Source organism: Capsicum annuum, unplaced genomic scaffold (assembly GCF_002878395.1).
Source record: "Capsicum annuum cultivar UCD-10X-F1 unplaced genomic scaffold, UCD10Xv1.1 ctg4263, whole genome shotgun sequence".
NCBI lineage: Eukaryota > Viridiplantae > Streptophyta > Magnoliopsida > Solanales > Solanaceae > Capsicum > Capsicum annuum.
The window spans coordinates 247504-262194 of record NW_025850043.1 but is presented as its reverse complement, the minus strand read 5'-3'; the positions used below and the strand labels follow the sequence as shown (position 1 = coordinate 262194).

Genomic DNA, 14691 nt, shown 5'->3' with positions numbered 1-14691 from the left:
TATTATACAGAAATTTGTAACTCTGCAATTACTATAGGATAAAATAATAAATCAAATAAATTAATGAATATATCTTACGAAAAGAATAAATCATTAAAAGATATTGAAACAAAATTTAAGAAATATCCACGCACAAAGAAAAATAGATTCACTAGATACCTAATAAATCTATTTCATACGTCAGATATCCGCACCCCCCTACACTAGTTTGTTGCATTATTTAATTTGGATTATTATTAATGTGATGTGTATATGTAATTTTTTATTAACGTAGTTCAATATATATATATATATATATAGATATAGATATAGATATATATTCTCCAATTGATATTTGAACTGTTAATGGTATTTGAAGTATTTGGAATGAGTGGCAAAAATCGTTGCAATAGCTAATTGTAATGGTTGCAATAGGTAACAAAAAAATGTTGCAAAACGTGTCGAAAAGAGTTGCAATAGGTAGTTAAAAACCGTTGCAAAAGATCAATAAGTGTTGCAGTAGATATTCAAAAATTATTGCAATAGGGTTATTGCAACGCTTTCATGTCGTTGCAGTATAGTCTATTGCAACGGTTCTTAACCGTTGCTATAAACAATACGAAGCGTCACAATAGGAGGTTAGAAAAACCGTTGCAATAGGTCTATCTATTTCAACAGTTGGCGTAACCGTCACGATAATTGTTGCGATAGACCTATCCCAACGCTTACATATGCAACGCCTGTCTAGCTGTTGCGGTACATCTATGGCAGCGGTTTTTTTATCTATCGCAATGGTTTTTGAACCATTGTCATAGGGCTAATTTCTAGTAGTGAAAGTGTAGCTCCGCCTCTGACCTCCTCACATCTACACTCCTTACATGTCCAAATCATTTTAATCTCACTTTCCTCATCTTATCCACCACGAAAGTCACTCCTACATTGTCCTAGATTTAAAAAAAATGATAGCATAAAAGTTGAAAAGATAATATTATGATTAAAATGTATTCCCACAAAGTGTGGTCTGAGGAAGGTAAAATGTATGCACTCCATACCTCTGCCTCTGGAGAAGTAGAGAGACGGTTTTCGATAGACCCCCGGCTTAAGATAAAGTATAGTGAAAAATATCGTAATGAAACGTGAAGCAGGATGGATGACATAACATAAGTAAGGAATAAGAAATAATAAAATAGGAATTAGAGCAATACAAAATAAGAGAAATAAGCGCAATATGAAATAAGACATAAGAAATAAGACATATAAAATAGGACACCCACCTAGTAGTAATATACACTCACAGACCACAGACACCCACCACACCCAAACACTCCTGACTAGATGCTCCTACCTATAAGCACAATCTTAGGATTACTAGCCCGGCTATACAAGAGTTCTTCTAACTATTAGCTACAACCCACGCACTCATCCTAGCCTTCTACCCTTATCCGCGACCTCTACACCTTCCTATCTAGGGTCATGTCCTCAGTAAGCTGAAGTTGCTCTATGTCATGTCTAATCACTTCCCTCCAGTATTTGTTTGGCCTACCTCTACTCCTCTTGAAGCCATCCAATGCTAGCCTCTCACACCTACGAACTGGGGCATCCATGCCCCTCCTAATCACATGCTCAAACTATCTTAGCCTTTCTTCCCACATCTTGTCCTCCACCGAAGTCACTCCCACCTTCTCCCGGATAATATCATTCCTAACTCTATCCCCTCTGGTAAGTCCACACATCCAACGTAACATTCTCATTTCTGTCACCTTCACTTTTTGAATGTGGGAGTTTTTGTCTGGCCAATACTCTGCTCCATACAGCATGACCAACTTATTAAATTGGATACATTACTCTTGTGTAACTATGCGTGAATGAAAGAAAAGCTATTCAGCTTCGTTCTCATAACTTTAACAATATATATCTAATGTTTTTTGTCAAAAATAGAAAAAAAATCGATATCTAATTTCTTTTCATATATTTATTTTATGAAGGTTTTTCCATAAAACTTGGTGCTTAAAATAAAATTCTAAATATTAGTGAAGAAAACAAGAAGTAAACCGCAAGAAAAATCTGAAGTATTATGTCCTCAGTAAACGCTTTCGATAATCATCAATTGTCACAATCAACTCTTATCGTGAATTCACTGCAACATAAACTCAAAATCAAATAATTAGAAAAGAAATAATTTAAAGAGATATATATACAAAACACGACAACACGGAAAAAAACAAAACAACACGTGAAATATAGTAAAAAGGTATAAGCTTCAAAAGAAAAAAAAACCTGAAAATAACATATAAAATAAGCAACAATACTTAAAATAATCAATAACGAACAATGCTAAAAATAAACTCTTACACAAGTTTTTTTATAAAGGATATATATTATACATATATAGAAGCGTGAAGAAGCAGACACCTCTTCATCGACGTGCCTGCTTTCTTCGTAATTTTATTATATCCCTAATTAATTATTATATGTCATTTACATATTAAAAAATTAATAATATTTAATAAAAAAGTAAAATAAACATTTATGACATGTCTGCTTTAGTTGTTTCAACCGTAATTTTACTGTATCACCCCTAATTAATTGTTATAAGTCATCTAAGTATTAAAAAATAAAATAGATATAAAATGATAAATTAACTCTTAATGTTTTAAATTAACTTGACACCTTATATGAGGTCCACTTAAATTTTTTCACAAGTAATTTTTATAGCTATTTAGGCTGCTCATAGTCGACATGCCTGCTTCAGCTGCTTCAACCGTAATTTTACTACATTACACTAATTAATTATTATAAGTAATTTACGTATTAAAAACTAAAAAAAATTAATAAAAAATTTAAAATCAACATTTATGACATGACTACTTCAGTTGCTTCAACCGTGATTTTACTATATTACTCATAATTAATTATTATAAGTTATTTAAGTAAAATTAATAACATTTAATAAAAAACAATAAGCAGCTGAAACAGGCTGCTCATGTCTGCTTCAGCTGTTTCAACTGTGATTTTACTATATTACCCTAAAGTAATTATTATAAGTCATTTACGCATTAAAAAATTAAAATTGACATTTATGATATGACTGCTTCAGCTACTTCAATCGTGATTTTACTATATCACTCATAATTAATTATTATAAGTTACTTAAGTATTAAAAAATTAATAATATTTAATTAAAAATAAATTAGATATAAAATAATAAATTATTTTTTGATGTTTTTATAATTCATTTAAGTATTAAAAAATTAATAATATTTAATTAAAAAGATAAAATAGGCATAAAATGATAAATTAATTTTTGATGTTTTAAATTAACTTGACTTCTTATATGAGACCACTTAAAAAAAATTCACAAGTTTTTGTTATAATCATTTTACTATGTCACTTTCAATTAGTAGAATGAAAGAAAAAAATATTATAAATCACAATAATTAAAAAACTTAAATTATTTAAAAAATATAATTGACTATCAATGCCACAAAAATTTGAACAACTTAAAATATTTTATACAAATTTTATCAGTCCAAAAATATATGCCTAGCTTCGAATGTTTCAACCAAACAAATGAAGATTTAATTAAATGATAGAATTATACATAACATAAAATTTTTAAGGATCAACATTGGATCGTGCGTAGCACGGCGTATGCCGACTAGTATATATCTATATCTATATCTATAATCTATAATATATTAAAAGTGTGAAGATCCTTAGAAAACTGATTTGAACTTTTTACCCTTCATTAAAAAATTCTACAATAGATAAAATCGTCTTTTCACTATTTTTCTCAAATAATAATTATTTTAATATTAATTGTTCACTATTTTTTTAAAAAAATATTATGTAAAGATTCTTTACTAAATTCTTTTATTTAGGACAAGTTTCTTTTATTTAGGACATTAAAGTTAAAACCTAACTAGAATTATATACTATTTCCTTTTAGGTAGCACCTCCTTAAATTATTTTATTTTATTTAGGCCGTTAGAGTGAATTAAAATCGTAATTTTCAAATCAAAATAAATTAAACTTGTTTAGGTTAGAAAACCTATCTATAAAAGGACCTAATAATATAAAACATATGTTTGTTAGCAGTTCTTTGACAACGAAAAGTACTAAAAAAAAATTTCTCAAGCTTGATAAAAATTGTCATACCTATTTGTTTATTTTTGTCTTGTATAATTGTTCATATAAAAAATATATCAGTGTAATTTTCATCTCTTTTTGATGTGAAGTTGTTAAACAATTATTTCTAAAGATGTTAAATCAATTTGATTAATTCTTTCTACAATTATTTACATCTCATAAAATGTATTTGATGTTTTTGAACCTTCATACCAAAATCTGAAGAAAGAAATTGTATTATGATTAAACTAACATGTGTTTACTATTTATTTTTTTAGCCTGCGGATTCTTCTCCAAATAAAGCCAGATTACTTCTCAAGTTATAGTTAGATCTAAAATTTCAGCGTGTATAGATTCTCTCGAAGTAAGCCTAATTTATGTCGGTGTTATTTATCTGATAGAATTTATTTTTCTTTTTCTTTGTTATTATTGTTTTTTTTTTTTGATAAAATCAAAATACTTACTAAGGAAATTCGTATTAAACAAGGAGTTTTTTCACGTAAAAATTATTTTATTTCTATATCAATTAACAGTAATTTTTAGGCTTATATTTATGGTGACGACTTATAAATAGATACTGTCTATATTTTATTACATCTATATAAAATATTTAATAGCTACACTATATAATAGAAATAAGTTATCACATTACAAATATGTAATAAGCAAGTAAAACGTGAAATTTGGTTAAGGATGAGTGTTTAGAGTGTGCATTAACTTGGTAACTAAAATAATACTAGTAATTTTGATTTATGAATCCTCTACTTCTATATAAAAAGTATTTTTAATTTTAGATTCTTATTTTGTCACGTCTTTCATGGTAATATTTATGATTAAAGAGATAATTTGCTTATAATTTGAGGTAAATTTTTTAAAATTTTAATATATTCCTAAAGTTTTCGATAATAAATTCTTGATAGATAATTGTTATAATATCTTTGATTAAAGAGATAAATTTACTTGTGACCTGAAGTACGTTTTCTTAAAATTTAGTATAAACTTGAAGTTTACAATAATAATTATCATCTATTTTTGATAGATAATTGCATACCCAAGTATTTGAGAAGTTTTCGATAATAAATTCTTGACAGATAATTGTTATAATATCTTTGATTAAAGAGATAAATTTACTTGTGACCTGAAGTACGTTTTCTTAAAATTTAGTATAAACTTGAAGTTTACAATAATAATTATCATCTATTCTTGATAGATAATTGCATACCCAAGTATTTGAGATACACATTATAGTTTATATGATTTAAATAGATATAAAAATTTTAACATGGGTGACTATTTTTTAATAATTTTATTTATCGTGAGACACACATGCAAAGTACATACAGTTGGTATTAATAAAATAATATTCTTTTTTTAATTACGTAAATAAATTGGAGTATTGCATTTAGTATAACGTTAATAGCTATGTTTAAATGAAGTGATCATCTTATCATGTAATATTAATTGTCTAATGCACACATGCAAATCATGTACTCTTATTAATTGAATTTTAAAGGGTATGTAAAATTGAGTTCTCATAATTGTTTTATGTATATTTTAAGTGCAAAAACTTGTGATAATTAAAAATAATACATTATTTATTTTTTAATATGATATACACGTGCATTACACATACATTAAACTAGTATATATATATATATATATATATATATATATATATATATATATATGAGAGAGAGAGAGTGAGTGTGTGTTACCACTTAGAAACAATGTCTTAGTGTGTTCCCTCACGTGAATTGGGTTCTTTTTTCCTATTAAAAAGGTCTCCTAAATATAAGAAGAGTGGTTTAATGTTAATTGTGTGGACAAAAAACTTCCAATGTTAAAATAAAATCAATCATATTTGTTCTTTCAAAATTAGTAGGATTCCTTATTTAAAAAAAATAAATTATTTTCTTATCATATATTTTAAGACATTTTAATTTTTAATTATAAATATTATAAATATGAAAATAGTAAAAAGATGATTTTATTTATTGCAATAACTTTTAATGAAGAGCAAAAAATTTAAATCAATTTTTTAAGGGTATTCACACTTTTAATGTATTATAGATTATATATATATATATATATATATATATATATATATATATATAATACGAATTATAATTAATACATCTTTCTGCTATTATTTTAATGGATTACTATACATGGTATGAATTGTTAATTACTATTTTATTTTCTAATCTACTTATGGTAAATAAATAACTATTCTGGGGGCGTCCATAAAACTCCCAAATCCCAATTAACAAAAACAGCAAAAGAAAAATAAAATGAAAAAAGATGGCAACGTTAATGGAATAAAAGGATAATTTGAAGAAGTAAAAAAAAAAACCTATATTTTCAACTTTGGTGAGCATGACTAGGAAAATAAGAAAGTTATGCTACTTTAATTCCTCCATGCAACTTGATTTTGTTTTTTAAGTGTCTTGAACTTTTGGTTATTATTTTCTATTATATTGTATCTTTAATTAAACGGAAAAGAACCTAAAATGTCCTTCATCTATTGAAAATGGTGTAAAAATATTTTTCATTCATTTTTTGGCTCTATAATACCCTTCACATTCATCTTTGGACTTCAAAATGCCTTTTACATCTATCTTTGGACTCCAAAATATCTTTTATTTAACATTTCTAATATTAATGAATAAAAAAAAGTTTCACTAATAAAGTGACACATTCTCATTGATTCGCATTTTATTAATTAAATTTTTTTATAAATTCTAACTCACAATGCCTTGTTTTGAAATTCATGATCTAGTATTTTTTGTGGGTTGAAATTCATGTAATGGACAGATAAAAATTTATTGTACACTTATCGAACATATCATGGTTCTTAGAACAGAACAATTCTCACCACATGATTTTTACAAGCAGAGATCTTGTTTATGAGAGCTTCACTCTTAGAAATCTTTTGAAGTATGCAAAAGAAATGATACTTTGCCTTGTGAACTACTATACTATAGTGCATGTAAATGAAAAAGGGGTTTAAAAATTAGCTGTAGTAGACCAATAGATGATTTTGTTTGTCTTCAATAATTTTAGGATTCTAACTAATTTTCTCTAAAGTGATATTAATGACACTAAATACAACAACATCCTATGCTGAAATTTATTGTGAACACTATTATAACAGAAGTAGTTGAGATATTATTACTTTGTATTTAAATATATCAAAGTAATTTTTCATGATATTTGATTATAAGGTTCAGTAAAACTTATTTCATTTCACTTTCCACGCATAAAATATGCCATGATAATTTACCTCTAAAACAGAGACCAGTAAACATATTTTGACTTGATTTCATAAATATATATAAGAGGAATAGAGGCATCCTGATGTGGCATGCCTCAAAATGCAGGATTGCTATTTATCTAATTTCTAGGCTTTTCGAGCTTTTACCACATCGTTTTTTATTTTTTCTTTTAAAAAAAGGTTTTGCAAAATTAAAAGTAATCCGTTTTGATTTTAATGCACTGAAGGCAAATCAAAAGCATTTAAGAATGAAGACTTTTGCCTTTTCAAGCTCTCCACTCTTAGAGTTCATGGTATTGTATATATGGACAATTACAAAATATTTTCAAGTCAATCTTGAGAAACAATGTGAATGATATTCCAATTTTAATTCTGAATAAATTTCAATATTAGGGCTTGGACTTCGATGTTATCTGGGTCTGCGAAAAATAGAAAGTTTTGTGATGTTGTTGATGTGTTTGAAGCAATACCTGAGAAGAATGTTGTGTCTTATAATGCAATGTTGAGTGGGTACTTGGGCATTAGTGATTTCATGAGTGCACGCAAGATGTTTGATGAAATGGGTGAGAGAAATATTGTGTCTTGAAACGCGATGATTAATGAGTATGTGAAGGTGGGTAGGATGAACGGGAAAGAAATATAGAGAGAGAGCAACCCTTTTAATCTTTTTTAATGTTAGCTTATAAATTTGTCCTTTTAACCATTCAAATATTGTGTTAATAAAATATTTTTCTTCTGCATCCAACTGTATATATGTCAACCAAGATTGCTTTTTTGCTTTCTCAATTTATTAACAACAGTAAATAAGAGAGTCCTCTTGGTTTCCTATTGTTTGTTTGTTTGTTTGTTATTACGTGCCATATTTGTGAAAAAAATTAGGGTGAATGGATGTTGAGGTTGATAACGGGAAGACCATGGCCAAGTGGATTTGGATCAGGTATCACTGTTGAGCAAGTTACAAGCTCCAATCTTACTACTATTGTTACAGGTTTCATGTTTAATCTCATTTGTGTATAAAATTTCTGTTTTTATGGATCTTTTCCACGGGCTGATTGGGGATGTGTCTTTTTGGGCACAGATAGTAGCGCAAGTTCTATTTGCTCTGTCAATACCAAGCAACAAGCAGACATTGTTGCTTTCCACCTTCAAAGTGTTGATACCCATTCTTTTCCTAGGAGTAAGTTTGTTCTGCCCCTTTTTTGTATCCAGCATCTTTGGATCTCAAATCTTAAAATTGCTAATAAACAAGTTGTATTTCTATGGGCAATTCGAGTTTTTCAACAGAAAGAAAGCTAGAGCACGATAATTCGGGTGTTCCTAAAAAAGTTGGTGCCTTGATGTTTAAAATATCTTTATAAATAGTTTTAAAGCATTCCTCATTCCTTGCAACTGACACCTTGTATGCATTTTCAGGATAGAATGGTGACAAACTCCTTGGCATCAATTTCATGTAAAACTGATTTGAACTCTTATGGTGATTCTGAACTTTCTTAAATTTTTTCAATAGCATGTATAAAAAAAAACTTTAATGCTTTTCATAGACAAGTTGCTGCCGATTATGTGAAGGTGGTCGAGGCATTCTTCATGAAGAAAATCCATGTTCCAGTCCAAATAGAACAATAGATGCTTCCGCTGATACATATGGTGAAAGTGGGTGTTTGTCTTGCACTCCTTGTATTATCTTTTAGTACCAAGAAGGCTGGTGAACTTAAGTCTAATTATTGAGGACTGTTTTCTGAAAGTAAATTGGGATCCCCTTATGAGAATTGATCTTTTCCCGACCAAAGTGCTACGTGCTACGATGCTGAAGAGACGATTTGCTGGCACCATCATCAAAACGAAACAGAAATCCCTTCCACTTGATGTAATGCCTTGCCTTTTCCTCATAGAGCTTGTTGCATACATTATTTAAATTTAATTTGATTTGTCACAATTGTTTTATTTTTTAAAAATCAGGGTGATAGGGCTGATTTACATAGAATGCAGCAGAAAAGAGCACAACTGAAAAATATTGATGTTTTGAAGTGGGAATTGTTGCTATTGTTGGTTATTTTAGATTGATTTTAATGGCAAAAAATTTCCCATTCTGTTTTTCCCTTTTTGTGTAATCATGTGTATATAAGAAAGAAAAATTAGAGAAAAGTAAGTGTTAACAATAAATTAGGATAAAATTTGAAGCTAATATATAGATCTGATCGGACTAAAAATTTTCTTTTATATTTATATTTATATTTATATTTTGAAAGAATTATTTAAACAAATTAAAGCTGCGTGAAGCGCGGCTGAATTCACTAGTTATAAAGGAAGAAAGTAATTTGTGGTGCAATCCTTATAAAGTATACCAGACACATATATTTATTCATAAAAGAAAGATTAGCACTTTGACATGATTTCTCAACAAAAAGTACTAATACATTAATATATTAATATTGATGACCGAGTATAAATGAGGTAGATGTTATGGGTTAAATATTTTAAATTTTTTTAAAGAATAAAATAGGGAGCCAATGAAAATGTGTTACTGTATTACTAAAATATTTTTTATTTATTTAATATTAAAAATATTAAATAAATGTCATTTTTGAGCCCAATGGTAGATGTAAAGGGTATTTTGAAACTCAAAGATGAATGTGACAGATAATCTAGAGCCAAAAAGTGGATGGAAAGCATTTTTACAATATTTTAAACAAATGAAGAGTATTTTAGACCCTTTTTCATTAATTAAATAACAACCATCAATAAAGCCTAAAATAGGCTACTCTGATACTTTTTCCGCGGAGCTCATTGCATCAACTTGCTTAGTACAATTCTTTTTGCATGAACTTGCTTAGTACAATTTCTTTTTGTATGATTTACAGGTTATTACTCTGCAGCGGAATTTATCAGACTTAGATTTTTTCAATTAAAAAATATAACATAAACAGTTAACACTTAATTCTTAAAAGCAGTTGTGTTTCGAGTCCGAAATCGATATATGTCATAACTTTTAAAAAATAATCAATCTTTACCAATTATTTGGAAAGCGACCAATCTATGCTTTGTGCACTAAATAAGTGCACAATCCTTTTAATTTTTAATGGCCTGTGTGCTAACGACGTCAGAATAGGTATATTTAGCACTTTTCTTGTGCATAATTCATACAAAGTATAGATTGGTCACTTTTCAAATATATGACATAGATTGATCAATTTTTTAAAGAGATGGCATATATTGATTCCGGACTCTCATGTTTCATGCAGTGCCATACCTCTGTTAGTAAAAAGTGAAATTTAAGTCATTATAAAAAAACAAAAAGTCATTATTCGAAATTCTAAATATTCATGGAGATTGCAGCCAGGTGCCAAATGAAGAGATCGAACAATAACATTTTCGGTGTTTCAGTTATTGATAAAGTTTGATTTTAAGTTTTATAATATATGAAAGAATATATTTAACTTTCAATTAATTATCATCAAAGGATATGATGTAGTGGATAAGACTGCTCTTCCCTTAATCAGATGTCTTGATTTGAGCTCGAAGTATGAAAAAAATCCTTGGTGGAAAGCACTTCCTCCAAATGAGTTCTACGTGACGCAAAAGAATTAGTCAAATTTAGTATGAATAACAAAAACCGGATGAGAAATCAAAAGAACTTTCAGTTAATTGAAATGCCCGATTTTAATCTCTTCATGGCGGGAATATATTATATTTATACAATTTTTGAAAGTATATTATACTTACAAGATAGATCAACGATATAAACTTGCATAACACGTGGGTGATAAATAATTAAACAATTAATAATTTTAAAATATTGTACTCATTATTTACAAAAAGAATAAAAAGGTGCATTTAAGTAACTAAACATTAAATGTGTTTAATCAGATATACAAGAATTATAATCGTAACTTATCAATGATTAAGGAATTAATGGTATTCATTTTAAATAGTTTTTAAAAAATTTTACTCCCTCCGTTCCATTTTATTCGTCCCAATTTGATATTGTATATTGATTAAGAAAAATAATTAATAACATATCTATTTTACCATAATACTAATATTAAATGATGTTTATATTTTAATTTGGAGAAAAAATAATTAATACTAAGGGTAAAAAAGAAAAAAATAAATTGTCTTGTCTTGATTAATGAAAAACAAGTAAAATGAGAAATCAAATTAGGAAATTTGAAACGAGCAAAATAGGACGGAGGAGTATATTACTCTCTCCATTTCATTTTACTTGGTTTTTTTGACTTGACACACTTGTTAAGAAAACTTTAATTAGGAGTGTATTTACTAAATTAATCTTATTAATGATTCTTTGAAACTCTAAATTTGGCTATTATTACTTTATATAGTCATTTAATACTAAGGATAAAAGGAAAAAAATATAATAATTTTTTCTTGATTTCATAAATGACATAATACATAAATAGGACCTTTTTTTTTGGTTTTCCATCCTGTGTTTGATACCAGCATTGGAGCCTTGACTAATCTGAATCGCGTGTTGCAAGGCCCATTAAGGTGGCAGCGCTCTTAACAGAGTTTTCTACATACTCAGGGTCGAACCCTCAACCTCTGGTAAAGAGTGGAGCAACCCCATCCACTGCACCACAATCCATGTTGGTCATAAATAGGACCTTTAACTTGACATTAAATTATAACCATGACCTTTAACTTTGATCATGCACAAGCAGACCCTCTAACTATAAAAAAGTTGAATAAAATATCACTCCAATCCTACCTGGCATAATGCGTACACTCATAATGACGCGCGTGGGAATAAAAATTAGAGCCCCCAACAGTAAAAAATGCTTAAATGACTATTATAAACTTATTTAATCCTTTATCTCTCTCTCTCTCTCTCTATATATATATATATATATAATATAAAATCTACGTGTATCTTTTTAATTAGGCGAGAGTATTTGGTTGGAGTACTAGTCCACGTAGGAGCGATTTTCACGCAAATGTGTTGCAAGATTGAAGTATTTTCTGTTCAATTTTTGTATAGTTAAAAGACCTACTTGTACACTGGCAAAGTTAATATCTAAAATCTACGTGTATTTTTTAATAAGGTGGCAGCATTTGGTTGGAGTACTAGTCCACGTTGGTGTGATTGAGTTTCACGCATATGTGTTGCAAGATTGAAGTATTTTTTTGTTCAGCTTTTGTATAGTTAAAGGGCCGAATTGTACACTGACAAAGTTAAAGTCATAGTTATAATTTGATGTCAAGTTAAAAGTTCTGTTTATGTATTATGCCTTTCATGAACTGGGCAAGTAAATTAGAATAACTATTTTTTAGTATAGAATCAAGTAAAATGAAACGGAAGAAATAGATCAATGCATTAGAAAATGCCAACTCGATATGTGAAAAGAAATAACCACTCTGCTCTGAAAAATGCCAAATAGATTTCTAATCATACTAGTGTCATTTGGTCCATGCAAAGCCTGGGTCCAAAATTAATATTCACTTTATTTTAATTTATTTTTCTTTTTAATTTGTTTGAAAACTATCTTTTTTTTTAAAGTTATTTAATTTTAATTTTTTACATGGTACGTTTAAAATATAAGATCAAAAAATAATTTAATACATTCTACCTACCTTTAGCTTAAGGGATAGGATTCAAAAATCTTCTTTATCTTCTTAAATTTCGTGTCAAATCACAATCAGACAAACTAACTAAAACACAATGAATATGTAGAAATTAAATTTATACTCACTTTATATTAGAGAGAAAACATAAGTAGGCGTTTGGCCATGAAAATAAAAAATTCTAATGTTGGAATTGAAATTAGAGTTGGAATTGCAATTGTGTTCGGTCATGTATTTTTAAATTTTTTTTTTAGACTTCTGAAAAGAGAAAATATGAAATAAAAAGATGAAAAATGTGAAAATAAGTTAAGGACTATGTTTACTTGTTAAGTTGTGTTTAAATTTTTTATGGCCAAGCAAAAGATTTTTTGAAAAAAAAAAGGTGAATGTTACTCATGATCACATAGGCCAAAATCCTAAAATCGTACAACACAATCGCTCCTTAAATAAATGTAGAACATAGAGAAAATTGAAGGAAAGGTATGTTTTAAGTCTTGAATGAAGGATTGGAGACATTGACCAACTTAAAGGGTCAAACATCATTAGGAAACTTGATTAAATTAATTGTGGACTTGATTAATATTTTTAAAACTTTTTAATCTTTTTAAAAATACAAATCAACCCAACCCACACCCCTCTTCAATCCAAATCAACCGTCTCTCTTCTCTCTCTCTCGACAGCTTCTCTCAACTCTCTCCTAACCAACAGTTCTGCGAAATTTCTCCCTTCAATCCCCGGCAACTTGAACCTCCGGCAACAAATAGTCTGACGAGTTTCCTTTCGACTTTCAATCATCAATCGACTTGAAGACTTTTCCGGCGACAACAACTTCAAGTTCTTCGTCGTCCCATTTCTTTTTTTATAGGTAAAAAATTATGAAGAAACAGAGGAACTTGAGCCAACTACTCTTCTAGTATTGATTAATAATTTTAATATTTCTAGCTTAAATTTGAAATGTGGACTGACTAAAACCCTAATTTTTGGCATTTCTTCTTCTTGTCGTTAAATTGTTGATTCAAATTTGTTGGTGATTTTTGGTCACAGTTGATATTTTTAGTGTGTGTGTGTGTGATGTATTGGTGTTGCTGGGTTGATTTGTTGTTTGTCTTGGTAAAAATGGTGTTGCAACAGATGAACAATCTGATGCAACAGATGAAATATCTGATGTGACAGATGAAAACATATGCAACAGATGCAAATCTGATGCAACTATGAAAATCTGATGCAACAGATGAACAATCTAACAAATCACTCATCTATTGCAACATACGAATCTTCTATTTGGAAGAAATCTAAACAATATTGATCCAACATATAACTCATTTTGCAACAGATGAGTGATATATTTTAACAGATCTGTGATCTATTTTATTGTTTTCAATGGATTACTCATCCATTCCAACAGGTTGGTTATATGTTGCAACAAATAACCTTTCTGGTGCAACAGATGAGTGATCTATTTTTACTGATTTCAATGGATTACTCATCAATTATAATAGGTTGGTTATATGTTACAACAAATAACCTGCTAGGTGCAATAAATCAGTGATCTATTTTTACTGTTTCCAATGGATTACTCATCCGTTGCAACAAGTTGGTTATATATTGCAACAGATAAACTACCTAGTGCAATAGATGGGTGATCTATTTTTATGGTTTCTAATGGATTACTCATTCGTTGCAACAGGCTGGTTATATGTTGCAAGAAATAAACTTCCTGGTGCAATAGATTA

The 14691-nt window shown here is 28.6% G+C and overlaps 1 long non-coding RNA gene across 13 annotated transcripts in view; it reads left to right on the top strand.

Moving 5' to 3' along the window:
• The window catches only part of LOC107868115, a 17201-nt gene extending 7725 nt beyond the window's left edge, over positions 1-9476 (top strand). For 2 of the 13 annotated variants that reach the window (XR_007049971.1, XR_001673656.2), the window contains 6 exons: positions 4386-4471; positions 8261-8369; positions 8460-8558; positions 8795-8855; positions 8948-9245; positions 9338-9476. This is a non-coding gene — a long non-coding RNA (uncharacterized LOC107868115). Of the gene's footprint in view, positions 1-4385; positions 4472-8260; positions 8370-8459; positions 8559-8794; positions 8856-8922 lie in introns of all 13 variants that reach the window. The other 11 variants (XR_007049974.1, XR_007049972.1, XR_001673653.2 and 8 more) reach the window with 8 other exon arrangements.
• Positions 9477-14691: the final 5215 nt, after the last annotated feature.